At 44.6% G+C, this 16914-nt stretch overlaps 1 protein-coding gene across 9 annotated transcripts in view; it reads left to right on the forward strand.

The window, feature by feature from the left end:
• Window positions 1-16914, forward strand: part of tjp1a (tight junction protein 1a) — a 113882-nt gene that overhangs the window by 28232 nt on the left and 68736 nt on the right. The gene's annotated exons all lie outside the window — the stretch shown is intronic.

A 16914-nucleotide genomic window follows, 5' to 3' on the forward strand; every position in this document is an offset into this window, starting at 1 on the left:
TACAATGATTCTCAAACATACAGCTGTGAAAGAATCAAGAGCGTTTTTATGAATATACACGATTTGTGCAAATAAACTCTTTATATATTATTCTGTGAACTATAATATCAAATAAAATACACACGAATAAAAAAATGACACACTTGATGGTGACAGTGAGGTTGCAGGTGTAAAGTTAACCGCAACTTTTTAATTTGAACTCTCTTTCAAGCATTTCTGCATTCGTCGCAGTTTTTCCTACCTTCCTATTTTTTTATTTTCTTCATTTCAACAGTGTTTTGCAAAACAGGTCTTGAGTAGGTCTCAAACTGTAGCTATCAGCTCTGCATTTCATTGCTCTATTTCCCAAAACAGCAGCAGATCCCTCCCCGTCTCCCTGCGCCCGGCTTAGACCGCCTTTCAGCCGGGATCCCTGTTCTGCTGAGCTCATCGGACTGACCCCTTTCAGAGCGGCATGGATCGACTGCCGCTGTGGTCTTTTCTCCCTCTACAAGCAGTGAATGTGCTAAAACAGCACTGGATAATCACTTGGCATTAGTACCTGTTGTGTATAGCATTAGTGGTAAGAATTGACTGGTGGGACTTGTGCTGTCCCACTGAACACTAAAGCTGATGAAGCTTGATCCTGGCACCACCGCGGGGGGCAGATTACCAAGAGCGGTCAGGTTTACACACTAATATTTCCCAGCATGCATTGGCGTCGGCTACCAGCTTCCCCGCCTTTGCGCTCATGAGATGGACTTCTTTTGTCATCCATGCAACTGTCATCTGTTTCTCCAGCCCACATTTTATTCACATACAGCTGATACTGTATGTCATTTGTTTGTAATTTCAATCTCATTAAAATACAGCTATAAGCATGCTATTCAAAATATGGCTTTGTTGTGTGTGATTTCCAGGATTGCAAAAGATTGCGTCAATTGATGAAGTTATTTCTTAGGCAGATTGAACCTGCCAGTTGTCTCTCTAAAGAGATAATGATGTAAAGTTGAAGTATGTAATAGGTAATCTTTGGGCTGTCAGTATAGGCGGAATGGTTATATTCCTCAAGAGTGCTGTCAATCACATTTCTCTGTCTAAAAGAGAGAAATCTCCCTTTGCGGCTGATTTCATTTTGCTATTCAAGTGGAGTGATTTCCAGGAGAACTGCTGAGACGGTACGTTCAGGCGTGATGAAAGAAGGGTTTTAATCATGGTCGACTCAGCCGACATTATCGGAGCATTATTACCTCCGTTTACCATGAATCACATTATCAGGTCCCTCCCGCACTGCTCTAAATCAGATTGAGAGCTCACCTATAGTCTTCTCAGATTGGAGCGTAACTCAATTCAGCAGAAAGACGTTGTCCCATTGCTCTCATGTGCCCACAATCACTCTTTTTCCATTGCTTCTGTAAGAGTTCTTCAAACTTACTCACCATCTGCACCTTTATGTGGGTATTATTTTTTGGTGCATAATGTAAATGTCTTACTGTAGAGGGAAAAATCATGGTGTGGAATAGATGAGGAGATTTTAAATAAGAGTGAATACACAATTGGAAACAAAAGTTTCTGGTCACTTTTATTATTTGACTGAGTTTCACTACCTTCCTATATAAAATGTTGGGTTATTTCAACCCAACATTGGGTCAAAAATGGACAAACTCAACCCTTGGGTTATAAATTAACCTATTGTTTCAACACAAAATGCTGGGTTGTTTTAACCCAACTGTTGAGTTTGTCCATTTTCGACCCAACGATTGGTTCAAATGACCCAATATTTTTTTAGAGTGTACATTTGGCAGACACGGTTAATGTTACTCTTTATGCAAATATACTTTTATATATACTTTTATATACAATTTTCATTTTCTGGCTATACATTTTAAGCAGTATGTCTATTGTCTGGTATTTAAATCTATGACCTTGATGTTGCTGGAACTACACTAAAAAAATATTGGGTTATTCCAACCCTGCGTTTGGTCAAAAATGGACAACCACAACCCAGAGAACTAACCCAGAGAATGTTTGTACTGTATTTGACCCGGCAGTGGGTTAAAACCCACCATACAGTAAGCTAATTTATTACCCAACAGATGGGTTCGTCCATTTTTGACCCAATGCTATATTATAATATATACAATGCTATATTTTTTGGAATTCATGTTCTACAAAATGATTTCTTCTCTTGCTGTTTATTTTAGTGATGATGAAAATGAGAAAATAAGAACATTGCAAGCAAAGCAACACAAGTATACTGCAACAACAGATTTCTAAAGTAGTAGGCTACATTCTAGAGCGGATGTGTTATTCTCAAAATATTTGAACTTTATTCTTGTAATGCCACTATATGACTATTCTGAGAGCATATTTTGAACGTCTCCACGTCCTGTTTAATGTGTTAGAGTGGTACTAATGCTCCTTGAGAAATGTACTCTGATCCTGTTTACCTGCAGCCACTTGAGACTTTTAACAGCTGAATGTGTACAGACCTCTGTCTGTCATGAAGCCAGCTCTGTGTTTATTCCCTTTCCTTTGGCATACTTGTTCCCAATGACCTCTCTTCCTGAAAGAACCAGGCTGTGCCAGACTGATTTCATGATTATTTCAACACATTGTGCTCTAGGTAACACCTCTGCAGCTTTGTATATTTTGTATGTATGCAATAGGAATGCATGTACAGCTCTACTTGAATTGAGAAAGATCAACATCTCCCAAAACGTTCATCTCAATTACAATTTAAAACATATTGTAAATCAGTAAGAAATTCTGATAAAAATTCGACATTTAATGCGACACTTTTAAAACAAAAACAAACAAACAGCCAATTCGCTCTTTAAGTTTAAAGGCTGGAGTAGCATTCCGACAGTCGTCATATTGAGACGAAAAATGTCCCCCATTATACTGTCTCTGGAGATATTTATTTAATGTACTTGCCCATAATAAGAGTGGTTTGTAATGAGAATACTCAGCTCCCGTGCTGACTGCATCAAGATTTCGGGATGTAGGCTGAGGGGCATCTGCAGTCATGTGTTACTCTTGACGTCACAAATGACCTTGAGTAAATATCTTCCCTCCTTCACTTCTGGACATTGTGAATCTTTTCTGGAATGTTCTGAGGATCTGAGAAATGCAAGGCATAGAGAGAGTAAAATACAGAACGACTTATAGAAAAAAAAGAAAATAACATGAGAAAGCACATAAATGAATGAAAAAGTGTCGCCTCATTTGAACTTCTGACTTTAATGGATTTCTCAAGTACAGACTACTTGCTGATCTTTATGTGTAAACAGCAACAGCAGTACAAGCCTTTAATCCTGCAAGCAATGTGAGCAATGCTGTCTGTTGCATATCTTGACCCGTGGTCTTCATAGCTAAGCCATCGCAGTGGCATTTGTCGCACATGTGGCCAGTGCGATTGGTAAGCTGATGCATTTGTCAACATACCGACTGGGAGATAATATGCCCGGTCAGGCTTTAAAGAGTTACAACTGTTCTCATTCGAGCTCAAATGGCCTGTGAAAGTGACATTTGACCCTCTAAATGAGTTTTTAATTGAATGCCTGTAAAGATTGGAGCTTTACAAGAGTTGTAGGCTGTGAAAAATGGATTTCACAGAGGCGCTACAGGCTAATGATGTAATAGAGTAGCCAGGCTGTAGAATAGAGAGAAGAACCTTATATTCCATTGCTGTCAGCGTATTTATATACCACATAAAACGTGCTCCCCTGAGTTAATGTATAAATCTGTATTCATTTTCACTGCAGTGATTTGTCAGCGGTTGTGTATTAACTCTATTGTTGACAGATGTACTGTACATGTGCTCCATTGTTCTGCTGAAAAATCCCTTTAGGGCTTCATGCACATAAAAAGACAACATGTCACATGTAACCTGCTTTCATTCTGCAGCGACTATAATGGCACCTGGGATAGCAGCATGGTTCCGCACATCTGACATCTTAACTGCTGATCTCATAGAAAGACCTCTCGGTTCGGTACATAAACCTGTTAAAGTGAGCCATGGGTCTTATTTCGCTGAGGAGCAGAGCTTTAAAGTTATTCGCCCGCCTTCTCATACTTTATGTCTTGCTGAATGTGGCTATAATCCTCTCTTCATATTGTGCTAGAGAGTATCACAGCAGTAGCCGGGTAGCCTCTTGGATGTGCATCACATCCGTGGCATGTTTGTGAGGCAGTTTGTTGCAATATTCCTCCTCTGGGAACACCTCTAAGACAGTAAACCACACAGTCAATAACACACCTTTCTTCCAGACAGAAAGGCAACACCTTTCTATAGTGTTTCTAGGATGTTAAAGGGATAGTTCACCCAAAAATAAAAAAATCTGTCATCATTTACTCACCCTCTTACATTTACATTTATTCATTTGGCAGACGCTTTTATCCAAAGCGACTTACAAGTAGGAAAGCATATAAAACATTTTTCAACCGTGAGTTTACAAGGCCATGCTAATAGGAGGATCAAAGCTGGATTAAGCAACGGAGAGAATTAACAACAAGATTTTAAGATTTATTTTTTATAGACACTAGACACAGACAGTTATTGGTTAGTCAAATAAATGCGGAACAGGTATGTTTTGAGCTGTTTTTTGAAAGTTGTGAAGGATGCTGCAGTTCGGGTGGAGGCTGGCAGTTCATTCCAGTAAAGCTTTTTGCAAGCGATTTGGTGCCTCGCTGTCATTTCAAATCTGTATGTCTTTCTTTCTTCCACAGAACACAAAAGAAGATTTTTTGAAGCATGTTGTTAACTGGCCCCCATTCACTTTCATTGGTTTTATGTCCATACAATCGAAGTGAATGGGGCCAGTGCTGTTCGGTGACTTTCTTCAAAATATCGGTTTTTGTGTTCTGCGGAAGAAAGAAAGTGTTGAAGAAAGGGTGAGTAAATGATGCAGAACTTTCATTTTTGGGTGAAATATCACGTTAAACCACATTTCCTGTGTGTTGGAATTCATTTACTGATGCAAATTCATGACTTTGGCATGTGTTAGTTGTGCTGTTGAAACATTGTAACACTGTTGAGATTGTAAATAAGATGGTATATTGATACAGTCATATGGAGATTAAAGTGCGTATTGTGTATTGAAGGAAATGGAGAGGGTTACAAACACATCTGTGATTGAAGTCACAGTTATGATTCATGCATTTGTAAAGTGTTGAGATAAATACATGCACAAGAAATGGATAATATACAGAAGAAACATATCGCTGTAGTCCTACTGAAATCTCGTATCTCCATATTTTTTTGGTTTATTTTTTGGCAAAAATCATTATTATCAGTCACCCTTTATGTCTGTCACTGGGTTTTGCAAACATCTGACCAATGAAAAGTATTGAAAAAGTGCTTGCCAACTTTGACAACACAGTATGTAATCATATAAAAAGTACATTGTTTTTTTTCTCCGTTTCCCTGAAAAACGTCTTGGTTACAGATGTAACCTCAGTTCCCTGATGGAGGGAACGGGACATTGTGTCGAGCCGACAGATGGGGTTCGTCCTTGAGAACCAATCGCTTCCGACTACTTAGAAAAGGTCAATGAAATTGGCGAATGAAATTTGCATGCCGGACTCCGCCCCCGGATATCCGGGTATAAAAGGGAGACGGCGTGCCTCATTCATTCACCTTTGTTCTGAGGAGCCTGAGACCTCTCACGACTGCTGCAGTGGGCAGCACGTGTTGTGGCAAGAAGGACACAACGTCTCGTTCCCTCCATCAGGGAACTGAGGTTACATCCGTAACCAAGATGTTCCCTTTCTGTCGGTCTCTCGACATTGTGTCGAGCCGACAGATGGGGTTCCTATGGAAAACGCCACAACACTGTGCCCTGTCACAATCTCTAGCGAAGCAACGGTGACTGGCCTGGGCGTGTCAGCCGTGAGCGCTACCGCGAAATTGTAACCTACCAGTGGGTAGGTAGGGGGTCCCAGAGCTTTTCTTGAAAGGTGGGAAGGCCCCTGCCTTCGGCCTCACAGGCGGCGGCCTTGTTTCTCTAACAGCGAGAAGCCGCCCGGTACCGTAAGGCCACTGGGTAAGCGCTACTTCTTCAATGGGGAATGCGCTACAGAGACCACTTCCTACCGCAAGGAGAAGTTTAGTGGAGATACCAACATGGTCTCACCGTTAGGGGAGAACTCATGGGAGGAAAGTGCGGACTGAAGGAGTTAACCGCAAGGTGGAGGTCCACCTAGGGAAGGTCATGGGTTACCAAGGTGGGAACCAATCATGAGGATACATCAGACGGAACCGCCCTGCTGGGGGGTTACAACGTCCGGTAGCACTAGGTCCAGTTAGAGCTATGTTGTGGATAACTCAGTTGTACCCGGCCTAAGGGCAGGGCTGCTCTGCTCAGCCCGCCCGCAGGAGGAGCTTGCTTAGTGATGGATGGAGTGCCTCTTCTTCACCCAGTGGGGGAAGAAGGGAGGCTAGTTTAGTACACCGACTCCCCTAGAAGAAAGGGGGGAAGGTACTGTCATAGGCGTACATCCTACCGGCCGCCGGTCTTGCCTGATGCCTGCAAGACTCGAGCTGACACCGGTTTTACGCGGAGGCTGTAGGACCTCGCGAAGGTGATGGGTGTAGCCCAACCCGCAGCTCTGCAGATGTCTGCCAGAGAGGCGCCTCGAGCCAGTGCCCACGAGGAGGCTATACTCCGTGTGGAGAGAGCTCTCACCCAGTGGGCACGGGCGATCTTAGGATAGGTACGCCGTAGTGACGGCGTCCATGATCCAGTGCGTCAATCTCTGTTTGAGACAGCCCTCCCTGCTGATCTCCAAAACAGACAAGGAGCTGCTCAGAGCTCCTGCGGCTCTGTGTGCGGTCCAAGCAGAGGCGTAATGCATGTACTGGACACAACATGGATGGGGTTGGGTCTACCTCCCCGGTGGGGAGCGCCTTTAAGTTCACCACCTGGTGTCTAGGGGGAGTGGTGGGAACTTTGGGCACGTAGCCGGGCCGGGGTCTCAGGATAGCGTGAGAATCACAGGGCCAAAGTTCTAGGCAATCTGTAGACACGGAGAATGCTTGTAGGTCCGCTACCCTCTTGAGCGCCATCCGGAGAGCCGTCTTCATCGTGAGGTGAGAAAGAGCGGCATCTCCGAGGGGCTCCAGGACCGCATCAAGGTCGCAAGAGGGTACGGAGCGCGGGTGAGGCGGTAGCCTTCCCGCACCCCTTCGGAACCAAATGATCAGGTTGTGCTGTCCTAGAGACTTACCAGCAACTGGGTCGAGATTAGCGGCAATAGCGGCTACATACACGTTCAGTGTGGAAGGGGAGAGATTACTCTCGAGTCTCTAGAAGGACAGCAAATTCCCGATCGAGCAACTCTGCGGGTCTTCTCTTCGAGAAGAGCACCAGGATGAGAAGAGGCACCACTTACAGGCGTATAGCCGCCTAGTGGCCAGGGCCCTAGCCTGAGTGATGGTCTTAACCGCCGCAGGGGGTAGGCCACTCAGGATAATCTCATCCCGTCTAGGGGCCAGACATGGAGGTTCCAGAGGTCTGGCCTGGGATGCCATAACGTGCCCTTCCCCTGGGAAAGCAGGTCCTTCGTCAGGGGAATCGGCCAGGGGGGAGCTGTCGTCAAGAGCATTAGCTCCGAGAACAAAGTCCGGTTGGGCCAGTATGGCGCAACTAGTACACTTGATGCTCCTCTTCCCTGACCTTGCACAGGGTCTGTGCAATGAGGCTCACTGGGGGGAAGGCGTACTTCCGCTTGTCCCACGGCCAGCTGTGCGCTAGAGCATCCGTGCCGAGGGGGGCCTCGGACGGGAGTACCCTAGCGGGCAATGGGTGGTGTCCAGGGAGGCGAACAGGTCTACCTGAGCCCACCCGAACTGTACCCAATGAGCTGGACTGCGCGGGGGTGGAGTCGCCACTCTCCGCGAGGCGTCAACTGACGAGAGAGCGCATCGGCTGTCTGGTTCAGGTCGCCTGGGATATGTGTGGCTCGCAGGGATCTGCTCACCTGTGGACTCCACAGGAGGAGGCGTCGGGCGAGTTGTGTTAGCTGCCGTGAGTGAACGCCACCCTGGCGGTTGATATACGCTATGGCAGTTGTGCTGTCCAAACGGACCAGCACGTGCTTGTCCTGCACGAGAGGTTGTAGCCCCTTCAGTGCAAGTAGCACATCCAACAACTCTAGGCAGTTGATATGCCTGCGCAGGCGGGGGCCCGTCCATCGCCCCGACACTGCGTGCCCATTGCACACGGCACCCCAACCCTGCAGGGAGGCGTCTGTCGTCACCATGACGCGCCTTGTGACCTGCCCGATAGGGACCCCCGTCTGTAGAAAGGTCATTGAAGACAAAGGGGTTAGGGTGCGTCGGCAGAGAGGCGTAATCACCATCCGCCTGCTGCCAGTGTGCCACGCTCTCCAGGGAACTCGACTCTGTAGCCAGTGTTGGAGCGGTCTCATGTGCATCAACCCGAGGGGTATCACCACCGCCGAGGATGCCATGTATCCCAGGAGCCTCTGAATTTGTTTCAGGGGGACCGCTGACTGCTTGAAATATTCCAGGCAGTTCAACACTGACTGAGCGCTTTCTGTAGTCAGTTGCGCTGTAATGGAGACAGAGTTGAGTTCCATACCAAGAAAGAGGGTGCTCTGCACAGGGGAGAGCTTCCTCTTTTCTTGGTTGACCTGTGGTCCCAATCAATCTAGGTGCCGAAGCACTAGGTCCCTGTGTGTACGTAACAGATCTCGCGAGTGTGTCAAATGAGCCAGTCGTCAAGATAGTTTAGTACCCGCACACCTCTCTCCCTGAGGGGAGTGAGGGCGCCTTCACGATGGCGCCAGGACGAGCATGATCACTTCCTCTCCAGAGGGGTGGCGACCTCGGCCCGAAGCACGGGACCATCCTTGCCTCTGACTGAGGTTTGAGAGGATGCCCCGAAACTTGGGCGGGCGTCTGGGGAGTTGGACCGCGTAGCCGAGATGGATCGTATCCCGTAGTCACCGTGACGGTTTGGGAAGCCTTGTCAGGCTCCCAGGGACCGATCCAGGGAGGCTAGGGGTACGTTCTGCTTCATCGACCTCCCGGGGGTGGATCGTTGGCCGGCAGTGCGGATCCCTCGCCATGGGGGGGCCCCCGGAGAGGAGATCGGCTCTGCTGTTTTACCTGCCTGGCGATGATGTAGCACAACGCACCATCGAATGAGAGTGCTTAGGCTGATGATTATCCTCGACATTGGGTCTCGCCTCAACGTTGAGTTGCCGAACACCATCGTGTAGAGGGTGAGAGCGGCTGTGATAATACCCAGACGATGATGTAGCACAACGCACCGTTGATTGAGAGTGCTTAGGCTGCTGATTATCTTCAACATTGGGTCTCGCCGTGATGCAACGTCGAGTTGCCGAACACCGTCATGTAGAGGGTGAGAGCGGCTTTGATAGACACCCAGAGAGAGAGAAAACTCTTAGAAGTGGGCTGTTGGGACGGGGCAGGAACCGTCCCGGATCGACCAGCCAGCGATGGAATGGCTGGGGTCAGGCCCGAATGTATTCTTGATCTCCCTGGGGTCTTCCCATGAGGGCCGCTTCGGCTTCCGCCGCAGCTGCTGATGGGGTTGTGGTCTCCTCTTCGATGTCTTCTTCCAGGGGGCCGCCTGCGTGGGGGGCGCCAAAACCGGAAGGCGTCGAAGAGGACCAGGGCTGCTGGGAAGCAGACTGTGCACGGGATCTCGACGGCCAGAGGGTGACCGAATCGCGCCGGGGGAGGATATGCTTGATATCCTCTGTCTGCTTCTTTACTGTCGAGAAGTGGGCCTCGACAGTATCACCAAACAGCCCCCCCCCCCTGGGAGATGGGTGCGTCGAGAAAGCGGGCTTTCTCGACATTACTCATCTGTGCAAGGTTCAGCCAGAGGTGTCTCTCCTGGACCACAAGTGTGGACATCGCCCGACCCAGGGCCCGCGCGGTCACCTTGGTCGCCCGTAGAGCGAGGTCGGTGACGGCGTGGAGCTCCTGCATAAGCGCTGGGTCGGTCTTACCCTCGTGGAGCTCTCTCAACGCCTTGGCCTGATGGACCTGCAGGATGGCCATAGCGCGGAGAGAGGGACAGCTTGGCCCGCAGCAGAGTAAGCTCTCGACACCTAAGATGCCGAAAAACCTACATGCTTTGGACGGGAGTCTAGGTCGAGCCCCTGGGGGACATCGACGTATCCTCTAGCTGCCCCACCATCGAGGGAAGAAAGGGCGATGGAACTAGTTGACGTGTACGCGCCGAAAGGGGGCGTTCCAGGTCGTACTAAGTTCCTCATGCACTTCTGGGAAAACACGGCACTGGGGGCGAGTGCGGCTTGGAGCCGCTCTCAAACCCGAGGTACCATGTATCCAGCCGCGAGCGTTGGGAGAGGCAGTGCAGTGCACTGCAACCCAATGCCAGCGGCCCGGGAAAGCATGGCTGACATTTCGACGTCCGCTTCTTCCTGGGCTCGACCCCCCGAGGGAGGGAGCTCCGAGGACTCGTCGGAGTCTGATGCCAGTAAGTCACCCTCCGATGCTGCAACGGACATCTCATCATCACGCACCGTTTCCGAATACGTGGTTGAGGAACGAGACGATGGGACCGTCTCATGGGGAACGGTCAGACAAGCGAGACGAGGTGCGAACGGTCCGCAAGCCGGTGGCTGACGGATTAGCGCTCACAGTAATCCTCATATCACCCTCGCTGCTCACCGTAGCGGACGGCAGGGCTGTAGCCACTGCTGTCACGGAACGGGAAGCAGACGAGGTGGTGGCTGAGTCCCGTGGGAACACAGCCACCCGTGACGCAACGTCTGAATCGTCAACCACCCGCAGTGCGGGCAGGATGTATCCACAAGGGCTGCCCCAGCGTACTGGAAGCAGACCTCGTGTCTGTCCCCCTCCTCGATGAGCACCCACGAAAACAGTGAGACATGCCACGCTGGAGAAATTTGCTCTTTTAGGGAAAAAATTCGAACACTTCTGGAACCGCCGAGACGCCCAGGGGAAGTCGCCGCAGGAAGGGACAGTCCGCTGCACCACGTCGTAGAACCGTCAGTCTGTGTTGCTAAGTAGTAGCGAAGGTCTGCAATTCATGAGCGAAGGCTCCGAAGAACAAAAGGTGAATGAATGAGGCACGCCGTCTCCCTTTTATACCCGGATATCCGGGGGCGGAGTCCGGCATGCAAATTTCATTTGCCAATTTCATTGGCCTTTTCTAAGTAGTCGGAAGCAATTGGTTCTCAAGGACGAACCCCATCTGTCGGCTCGACACAACATTGAGAGACCGACAGAAAGGGAACTGTGTTGTTGACTTTATAAATAGATGGATTTAATCAAGTGTATGATGTGTGAATTATTGAAGCACAGAGTGCTTTGAGCTCTGCCTCTACTCATCAAAGCACAACAACAATTTCACACCGTGTTTGTAAATTTACCAAAAAAAGTCACACACGCACTCACACGCACGCACGCCGTACGCACGCACACACAAAACTATGGTTTATTTACTTGTTTGTTTAAATGTATTTTGATTTGGGGTATAAGGTCCATTTGTTTGCTGTCTTTATGATTCTAATAGTAGACTGAATAAATGTCATTGTGTTATCAAAGAAGCATTGTTTGCTGTATCGCCCACTCTTTGTCCAGAAACAATGGATTCACAGTCACATGTCCATGTCTGAAATCTCATCGAATGTCAGAAAAAGAGCAGCATTAGCATGATCTATTTTAACTGAGGTTACATAAATTCTGCTGCTTTGCAGCAAGTTTTTGGTAACTGACAAAATCAGACCAGTAGGTGTGTTAACAGAGAACAGTAAGGCTGTCATTGTGCTGGCAGTGGTCAGGGCTAATAGCACTGAACATGCACATTTGGCCATGACCCAGTGGGTTGAATGGAGGACAGCAGTCTCTCTGGACTGGCACAGCCTGGCCTGCAACCCTTGTGGGAGTAAAAAAATGTAGAGATTTTCTAATTTTAGAATGTAACAATTTAACTGACGCTTTGACGTTAGTTGCAAAAGGTCACAAAGTGGCTGCTATTCTTGCTCTATTTATGCCAGTTCTTTTGAAAGTAATCTGTTCTGTTAAGCAGTGATTATAAATTCAAAGCTTTTCACTGTTTGCTACTTATTTTGCCCTTTTCATTGCCAGTTTGGGAATTTTCTCAAATTTTAGCCAATTAATGCAAATTAAATCTTACAATCACTCTACCAGCTCGCGATGCAAGTACTGATTCACTTTTAGGTTTTGCGCAACAAAATAACTAAATTTTATATCTGCCATTTCCTGAAAAGGTCACGTAATATAATTGCACTTTTAATCCACGTGCTTTCTTTATCTGATTCTTAGTAAAGCCCTCTTTCTATATACCCCCCGTTCCGTACATCTGGGGTCATTCAATCTCAGATTAGACACAATACCTCTTCTACGTGGCATTCCCCTGTGACCCACAACAAGCAATAAAGCTTCATTTTGTTTCCTGTCAACGTATGATTGATGTCTGATCTCTGTTCTGTGGAGTAGCTATGTTTGGGACCACAGTCAGGTTTAAAAGGTCAGCTTGAGTTTTCTGAAGTGTGATTCCGATTGTGATGTATGATGAAAGTTGTACAATTGCACAGTGTATCTTCTGGTTTTAAAACAAGTGAACTGGTCAGAAACTGTGTGGTGGGAGGAGGTGGTTCGACTGAGTTTATATATCGCAGATTTAAAGATGACAGCCCAGAGTTTTTTTGAATAACAGTTTTTACTAATTAAAATGTTTTGGTTAAAATGTTATTAATTGTCATTTGAATGATACCTTTGCTTCAGGATGAAAACTATTAACTTAAATTATTTATTTTTAGTAAATTAAATAGAAAAAAATAAATACCTTATTGAACATGTATTGCCTACCACAGAATGATTGGTTTTGGTTTGTGTGTTTGGTTCAAGCAGAGATTCTCAGGTGGAACTACAAACGTAGCCGTGTCACTGGACTGAACTCCAGAGGGTTCTTGTTAGCAATGAAAACAGGGTACTTTGCTTTGTGAGGGTCTAAACCAAGGCAAGAATTTCCAGAGAGTCAATAAAGCCTCTGGAAACTAGATAAGGTCAATCAGTTTTTAATTCAGCACAGATGAAGACAGACATTGAAAGTGGATCATTTCTCCCCTGCTCAGTTCCCTCCCTCAGGTCTCTGAGGTTCACTATGTTTTCTACTCCACCGATCTCCCTTTCCTCTACCCTCCATATAAAAAAAACACCAATAGCTTTTCCAAACTACACCGGCCAATCAGAGCATGATTAACTTATTTGATTTGATTGAAATATGATTTCAACATATTTGACTCCTTCATGCTCACATTCTTCAACTCTCCAGCATGTTAATCTCATGTAATCTCAACCTTGTTGTGAAGTCAATACAGTACAGCCAAGAGAGGAACAGGCTGTACGAGAGTGTCTGTTGCCAGTTCCTGGCCTTAGATCGTAACCTCTGCCTCAGATGTTTTTGCTGGCAAAGCTGCAGCTCTCTCTTTATGTTTATACATCTCCATGGTACCTCATATTAGACTCACTCTCTACATCAAAATTTCATAACATTTTGACATGTGCATTTATGCTTTATGCAGTGTAACGTTGGTTTTGGTTTGTCTTTTTGTTTCATGGTTATTGTAGTTCTTTCATGTTGTCTTGTTTTCCTTGATTCCCTTGTCTGACGTGTCTTGTTCTGATTGGTTTATTGTTTCATTGTTGGTTATTGTACGTAATATGGGTTGCCATGTTTCCAGGTTCTTGTTTCCTGTCATGGATTATTGTTCACGTTTTGCTTTATTAAAGACTTTTATCTGCACTTAGATCCTTCTCCCAGTTTTATGTTTTGTGCAACATCGTTACATGCAGTTTTATTGATGCAATCCTTAACTACAATCCGTTGTGAGTAAGGATGCGCCGATAAGTAAATTTTGGACGATAACCGATAATTCTTTAACACTGGAAGCCAATAATCGATATATTGGCCGATATACAGTATCTAAATATTAATATAACATTTTATGAGACTGAAACAAAAGGCAAAAAGTGGACAACTCCTTTGAAAACATTCACTGCAGAAAAAAAAGATTTTTTCCCTGAAAATCATGTACCAAGCCATTACACTAGTTAAAGATTCTTTACCTTTTAAACTTATCTGGTATAATGTTTATTTAATAAACAAATTGAATAATCTTCCAAAGCAACCCAGAAAAGTGTTCTTAATAGTCACAAGTCTAACAGTCAAGACGGAAATCTTTCAGACAGCAATCGGCTTTTAACAATATGCTTTTGTTCCTATATATTACACATTCGTAAAAATTTACATACTGTACCTACATTAACAATGTTTTGCTAATAACAGTAAGTGAAATATCATTACAGAAAGACAGTATTGCACTGGATTTTAACTGTGCAGTGTGCGAATGAAGTGGTTCAACCAGAGAAAACGATTCATAAATTTTATTATTGGTATCGGCCGATAATTTATCGTGCATAGTTGTGAGGCATGTGTTTGTGCTTTGTAATTTATTTCAGTCGTAATATTTAATCATTTGAATTACACTAAGTTACACACAGAGGTACATTGTACAAAAAAGGGCAGATCGTGTGAGCTTTGAACTTTTCACCATCCATTAGTTTCAAACTACAGGCAGGTGACAAACCTACCGAGATCTCCCTCTGATCACACGCGCTTCACTCGGTATATGTGTAAATGTGTGTGATTTCTAAAGGCAAGGGGTGTTTTCCAAGTGCTTGCCCTTCCATGACAACACCTGAGCTTCTAGGCTCCCGCGAAGCCTCAGGTTGCGCAGTTTTGAGGGCTGTTTAGGGTAGTCATGCGCATAAAAGCTTCCTCAATCACAATTTGCTGTCTCTCTTGGCTGTTGTCACAGAACTATTTGCTCTTCAGAGCTGGCTGATGCTCTTCGTCTTGGACATAGATAAGAGTGTTTTTCCTTGGATTTTTTAAAAAGCTAAGGAGACGTACTGAGGTTCTTTTGGATTCTGAGATTGAATTGCCTGCAATAATTGACAGCATGCTGAATATTCTGATATCCTCACTGGTAGATGCGGATCTTAACATGCGGTGGAGGAGGATTGAGCGCCTGTCTTCATTGGCAGTATTTACCATTCTGTTTCTTTGTGTTGTTTTTATTGTTTCAGTAATATTCAGGACTCATGCTCATCTTTCATTGCTTGTGTTTCATTTTGGCTCTGGTCTAGTCATCCATGTCTTTTGCCATGCTATTTAAATATTTCATCATCTTCCACATCTGTGAAACAAACAGTTTCGTTTGGCAAATGGTGGTTCATGTTTATTTGTTGTGGATGGAAGAACAGTGGGAGGACACTCGCATGCGGCCGCGGAAAAAAAATAAGAGACCGTTTCAAAGACCATTTTCAGTTTTCTGAATTTACTATTTATAAGAACGTGTTTAGGTAAAATGATTTGTTTTATTCTGTGAACTACTAACAATATTTCTCCCACATTCCAAATAAAAATATTTGCATTTATTTGCAGGAAATGAAAACTGGAGTAACAGGTTAAAATAACAGAAAAGATGCTCTGAATTTTTTCAGACCTCAAATACTCCAAGGAAAATAAGTTCATATTCACCTTTAAGCAATACTAATATTTAAAAAAAATATATATATTTAAGACACAGTTTTCATATGTCTTGTCATGATGTCAGCCTTTCACATTGCTGTTAGATGACTTTGTCACTCCTGAGGTTTGATTTTGTTGAAATTCAACAGACACTTGGCTAGACTGGAATGGCTGATTAAATTAAAATTTGGAGTGGTCTCTTAGTTTTTCTGCGTCTGTATATCTGATTATTGGATAATACAGTAATTGTATTGCAAATCCTTTTTATTTATTTGTTTGACCTTTTCTTTTCTTGTTGATTCTTTTATGATTCCGAAAGCCTGTAGCAATAAGAGAACGTGACTTGTTACACACAGTTATTTTGGGTTTAACCGTTAAGGCTAAATTATGACAAGAATCTATCCAGCATGACTAATACAAAGCATCCTTTGCCCACTGGACCTGTCTGTCAACCCTCAATGTATTTGTGATTTAGGCCTACACTGGTGATGCTAATTTTTAAATCAGAAAAGTTTGTGTCTTCTAAAGCTTTTGGATTTGGTTTGCTCAGATTACAAGTTTATGTTGTTTCTTGTTTTATTTGACATGCTAATGTTGGTTAATACATTGTGCTAACGTATTTTGCAGCCTACTGGCTGGAACTACAGTAACACGTTCTTAATTTTTATGTCTCTTGTGTATATGTGGTCATTCCAGTACAGTTTGTTTTTCTTTGCTGTTAGAAAGGATATCTGTGCAATCTAGTTACAAGAACTGTAGAGAGAGAGAGAGAGAGATTGTTTGTTGCATGCAACACTTCAGGAACCTAAAGCATTACTAAAATTTGATATAGTGCTGTAAAGGAGTCAGTGATATTTGTGTCATTGTGGAGCTGTTTTCCTTGTTATCATCTGCAAACATTTCACAGTAAAAAGTACAGCCCATAATGCTGAATTTAAAACAATACAAACAGCATTCTGGAGCCCTGTCCTATGGGAGGGGGCCCGGAAACCACAGGAAGTGGTTTGTATTGCAGCAATTACGTCCCTCTGGGTTTCCTGTGGAATTTGTTATCGACCAAAATCCAATCCAGGGTAAACCGCATGCAATCTAAGAAGTCTTTGAATCTAAATCTGCATTTAAGTCCGAATTTTAAAATGTGTATGCCTAACAATCGTAGCCTACATTATAGAAAGGGTTACTACTAGGATAAAAAAGCTTTTATTATTTCTTTAAATATTTCTTGAAAAATTCACAAATACTCTGTAAGTTGTATTTAATTTGTTTATAAAAATAAATAAATAAACATTTTAATTATTAACTCTTATTTAAATCTTAAAAAATA

Source organism: Triplophysa rosa, linkage group LG1 (assembly GCF_024868665.1).
Source record: "Triplophysa rosa linkage group LG1, Trosa_1v2, whole genome shotgun sequence".
In the NCBI taxonomy this organism is placed as follows: Eukaryota; Metazoa; Chordata; class Actinopteri; order Cypriniformes; family Nemacheilidae; genus Triplophysa; species Triplophysa rosa.